General features: G+C 39.3%; 1 pseudogene across 1 annotated transcript; it reads right to left on the bottom strand.

Moving 5' to 3' along the window:
* Positions 1-1326: 1326 nt before the first annotated feature.
* LOC149571626 (uncharacterized) lies at positions 1327-4772 on the bottom strand (annotated as a pseudogene). The gene is made up of 2 exons (XR_016359837.1): positions 2075-4772; positions 1327-1979 (listed from the first exon to the last, which is right to left on the bottom strand). The product of XR_016359837.1 is annotated as an uncharacterized LOC149571626 (transcript).
* Positions 4773-5703: the final 931 nt, after the last annotated feature.

Raw genomic sequence — 5703 nt, 5'->3', positions numbered from 1 at the left:
TCATATTTGATTACTTTATGTCATTGAATCATTCATATCTACTTAATATTGAAGCACATTTAATCTGCTTTTTATCTCTTTCTAAACTTTATTTTGAGACTTTCATGAACTTCCAAAAAATGCAATGATGTTTTTCTAGTTGTTTATTTGTTTCTAACAATGTGTGTGTGTGTGTGTGTGTGTGTGTGTGTGTGTACATACATACACACATATTCAAATTATAGGTAACTCAATTGCATCTAAAAACTAATAAGAAAATGTACAAAGTGGAAAAGACTCCAATGCTTAGCTAGAGCATGTGACACTTACGGTAAAACACATACATGTGATGTTTACAGTAAACACATGTAGCATTTATGGATCCTTAATAACACACCCTTACAAACCTATCAGGAAAATCATCTTTGGGAAACTTCAATAGAAGAAAATAACATAAAATTGTAACAAAATTCAACAAAGTCATAAATTTTGTACAGATCTTAAAACTCCAATAAAATCTAATATATGGTAAAAAAAATTATGTACGATTATCAAGGGTATTACCAACCATGCAAAGCTTAACATGAATAACAAAAGATCATTAGATTTATTTTTCTATTGAAGAAAACAGCCATTACACTGGAAAAAAGAAATGTGATAATAAAACAACTTCAATAGGGAACCTAATAATCATGTTTAGGTGGAAGAAGATTACATATGAAGTAGTTTAAAGGTAAATAATCTACCTCTAATTCAAAAGAAAGATCACAACAACCACTTTTGTTCCTCTGATTATTCATACACTACTGATATGCACTCATTTGATAGTGGGCAAGATCTTGAAAGGTATCAATCTCACCTCACATACAAAAAAGAATTTCCCTGAGATTATAAACAAATCAAATCCTACTTTCAACAATGTGAATGAGAAAAATAGTCACATAATTAAATTTAACAAAACCCTCAAAACTCTACCGTAGTAAAAATATTTAAAAATAGAGAGAACGAAACCAAACTATCTACACCTAGTGCTTCAATATTCTAAGAATAAAAAAAAAAATACAACATGGACTGATAATATTTTCCCTTCAGACTTTGATTTTTGGACTTACAAAAGATTTCCTCGATTTGTTTAGGAGATAATAGCAACTAAAATTACTAAATAAAGTCAAAATTTATTATGACCTCAGAAAAAATATAAACTCTATTATGACCTAAGAAAAAATAGAAACTTGCCTCAAGGATTTGAAAATGTTTATATCAAAATATAAAAAATGATGTTTTATTTGAAAATTAATTAAATTTTTTAAAAATTGGATAAAGTTTGACAATATTTCCATCAAAAAATTTAATTTTCAAGTGTTTATTTTTCATTGATGGAAAATAATTGTCAGTTAGAAGGGGCTGACAATTTTCTGATAAAAAAATATAAATTCCGAAAACAAAACTCCCACAAATAAACCTATCGACTTAAATTATAGTTATGCTTATCAAAATATTTCTTAGATTTAGATCTACTAAACTCCAAGTGCCAAGCTTAAACATAGCGTGAATACATCCCAAAACATAACAACAAAAAACCCGATTGAGCGAAACATATAACAAAGCCTAGTGAGCAGATTCTACGAGCTTCATGATCGAAGGAAGTGCAGCTGTTGTATTGGCATCGGAGATTCTGTCCAGAATTCTAACTACCTCATTCATTGTTGGGCGATTTTCAGGAGTGGGAGAAGAGCAAGCCAATCCCAGGTGCACCATATTCATCATTTCTTGCTCGATATCTTCGACCTCTGCCACCTCGTCTTCAATGTTGCGAAGATGAGGAGCAATTAACTGAAATGGCGTGCCACTCACGGAAGTCTCCAATGCCCACTTTGGAAATGTGTTATCCCCACTAAACATCTCCGACGTTGGATTGTGTCCCGAGATCATTTCCAAAACCACAATTCCATAGCTGTACACGTCTCCTTTCGCTGTCATTCTACCACTTAACGCATACTCTGCGGGAAAAAAACACCAATCAAGAAATGTCGATTTAAAAAGCTACAATTCGTAAGTTAAAAGAGTGGGTTTGTCGCGGACGTGACGCACTTACCCGGTGGTATGTAACCAATGGATCCTCGCAGATTGGAGGTGCTAAATCCACGGCTCAGGTCATCGTGTTTCAGAACTCTGGAAATCCCGAAATCGGCAATCCCAGGCTCCAAGTACATGTCTAGCAAGATGTTTGACGGTTTCAAATCGCAGTGTAAAATTGGCTGCGGACAATCATGGTGAAGGTACTTGAGTCCCTGAGCCACGCCCCTTGCGATTCTCAAGCATGTGCTCCACGTCAGCGTCTTTTCTTCAATGTGCGACGCCAAGCTTCCGTTGGGCATCATCTCCATAACGAGAGCAATGCTCCTCGACGCCAAGCAGTACCCAAACAACCGAATCAAATTCCGGTGTCTTGTCGCCGCCAGTGCTCGGATTTCTGCAATCAGGCTCTCGCTCACCGCAACACTGCCGGCGATTTCCTCTTTGAATCTCTTCACTGCTACGGCTTGTTCAGTGCCTGATATATTCAGCCTCCCGCTGTACACCGTTGCCATTCTACCTGATCCGACTATGTTCTTTTCATTGAAACCAGTAGTCGCATGGAACAGCTCGTTGTGATTTAATTTGAGCAAGGACAAATCCTTCCTTCCTGGATATCGATCGTTTGTCTCTGAAGTAGCATTGTCTTTTCTCCTGTGAAGGAACAAGTAGAGCATGGCTGTCAGAAGAACAGCTCCCAAGGCACACGATCCAAAGATGATAAGGAACTTGGATCGGTTTGACAGACCGCTAGAGGAATATTGAGGCAAGGATTTGGGGCATTCTGAACTGCACAGATCAGAATTCCCGAGGAAAGAGCTTGCTGACCGGTTTCTAAAGACAGCCCCGGCGGGAATAGGACCAGAGAGATGGTTATAAGAAAGATTCAGATAGAGCAGTGTTCCATGTCGCCAAGGTAACTTGGTATGGGACCAGACAAATTGTTGACAGATAGATCCAAGTTGGTAAGTGTAATAAGTGACCCAAGAGTTCCCGGAATTTGACCACTGAATTGATTGTTTGAAAGGTTAAGCTGCAGCAGCTCCACGCAGTTTCCAAGGCTCGCCGGGATCTCACCGCCTAAGTGATTGCCGGCCAGGTCTATCACGGTAACAATTTCCATCCCCCCAATTTCTTCCGGGATTTTCCCAGTGAGTAGATTACGGGGCATTGAAAAAGACTGAACTATGTTACGCAGGGCTGCAATAGCAGCGGGGATGTTTCCGTGCAGCAGATTGTAGCCGAGGGACAGACCCTGAAGATCGGTGCAGTTTGAGAGCGATTCCGGTATCGTTCCCGACAATTGATTTTGCTCCAAATTGAGTTCCGCGAGAAAGCGTAAGCGACCCAGCTGCTGGGGTATGCTTCCGCTCAGCCGATTGCCGTTGAGTTTGAGAAGACCCAAGGCCGAACAGTTGCTCAGCTCCGGTGGAATCCTTCCGCTGAAGTTATTATACTCCGCTTGAAATCGTTGAAGGGATTTCAGACCGCCAAGCTCTGGCGGTATACTCCCGCTTAATGAATTTGCCTTCACTCGTGCAAGCTGCAGTTTTGTTAGATTCCCCAGCTCCGCCGGAAGGAGGCCCGTGAGATAATTATATGAGATGCTCAATTCCGTCAGGCGGGGAAGTTGAGCGAGTGATTTGGGAATATGACCGGTGAGGGAGGAATGGTAGAGGGCTAGAAGGGAAAGAGACGATATGTTCCCGAGTGAAGGAGGAATGTTCCCTTCGTACAGACTTGCTCCCATCCATAGCTGTTCCAGGAATTGCATTTGGCTGAGCCATGAAGGAATCGGACCGGTCATTTTGCTCTGCCCTACTTTCAATATCCGGAGTTGAGTCAAATTGGAGATAACGGTCGCGGATAAAAGGCCAGAGAGACTGTTACCGGTTAGACCCAGGGTTCGCAGTCGGGCGAGACGGCCAAGCCCTCTGGGTATGGTTCCGTTCATTAAAAGGTTGAAACATAGATCAAGGGTTACCAGACTGGTACAGTTTGAGAGAGAATCGGGAATTGGGCCTGTGAAATTGTTATCGTGGAAGTTGAGATGCTCTAATTCGGATAGCTTCGAGAGGCTGGAAGGTACGGGACCGGTAAGAATGTTGAAAGACAGATCGAGGGTTTTAAGGGCGGAACAGTTGAAGAGGGATACGGGAAGTGCGCCTGTGAGATTGTTGCGGTCCAGAGAAAGAAAAGCGAGAGCAGAGCAAGAAGCGAAGGCAGAGGACGGAATTTGGCCGGTTAAACGATTGGTGGAAAGATTGAGTCTAGTGAGTCGGGTAAAGACGGGGAAGCGTTGTGGGAAGGAGCCAGAGATGGCTCTGTTTTGGAGATTGAGGGCGATTACGTTGCGGTTGGAGTGGTCACAGTTGACGCCGGTCCAATTGCAGAAGTTGGAGAGGTCGTTTTGGAGCCAGTCGTCGAGAGGAAAAGCAGCGAAGCTCTTTTTCAGAGCCAGGAGTGACTCTGCATCCGCTGGGATGGCCGTCGCCACTGTACTCACCGCGACAACTGAAATGAGTGCCAGATAAACTGCAAAACATGCCATCAATGCAATTACTCAACGACAGACAAGAGGAAGCACATTGCTTTCTTCTTAAATATAATTATCCTCGATGTTCAATGTTCAAAGCTAATTTGATGTTTAACTAGAATCCATTCAAAGAAAGATATTTAATATAATAATATAATTATCCTCAATGTTCAATGTTCAAAGCAAATTTGATGTTTGACTAGAATCCATTCAAAGAAAGATGATATTTAATATAATCGGGAGTTCATAAATAAGTAAAACACATGTACCATAGTCTATTTGGTTGCAGGAATAAGTATATGGGAATAGGAATAGATATTCTAAAATTGTTATTCTAGAATAGAAAATCAGAATACATATTCCTGTTCTTGTTTGGTTCAGTTAGAATTTGATGGGGAATTCACGGATCCAAAAATTTATGTTTTTAAAATAAATAAAACTGGAATAGGAATACATATTCCAATTCCACCTATTTAGGTGGAATTGCAAATGCTCATTTTTAGGTCAAAATTAGAATATATATTCCTATTCACAATTCTGTTTTGGTACACCCAAACAAAGAATTTGAAATTTTAAGAATCTACATATGCCTATTTTCCACTCATATTCTTGTTGTCAAATAGACCCCTAGCATTAATATGGAAAAGCAAAGTAATTTATTTATTTAATTTTAGTTATTTTTATTGTACTTTGTTGGTTGTTCAAAATATTGTAGTTTATATATTTGTATAATGATTGAATTTGCATATTAATATAATTTTAGTCAAGGGTTTAATAAAGGAATATTTTAGATTATACAATCTTCAAATTCAATATAACAAATCACTATTAAATGAAACAATACATTGACCTTGCCAAACAACTATTCAAATGTGATAGTTCACCCCTCTTTTAAGTTGAGTTAACTCATAAAGGACAACACATTACAATTCCTAATGTCGGTGTGTGCAAGTAGTTGTGACAACATGAAACATTAGCGACGTGTAAGCTATCCCCATGCATGAAGATCAAAAACCTTCCTAATACAAAAGATTCTTGTAAATGCATGTGACCAAACATGGGTAACATATACATCTTTATTGTAACTAGCACTTGTACCTGTGAGAGGTTCA

The sequence above is a fragment of the Cupressus sempervirens genome, chromosome 2 (genome assembly GCF_028749045.1).
Source record: "Cupressus sempervirens isolate cs-2001-9-10 chromosome 2, ASM2874904v1, whole genome shotgun sequence".
NCBI classification, from domain to species: Eukaryota; Viridiplantae; Streptophyta; class Pinopsida; order Cupressales; family Cupressaceae; genus Cupressus; species Cupressus sempervirens.
Note: the sequence above shows the minus strand (reverse complement) of the source record. Positions and strands in the feature narration are given on the sequence as shown.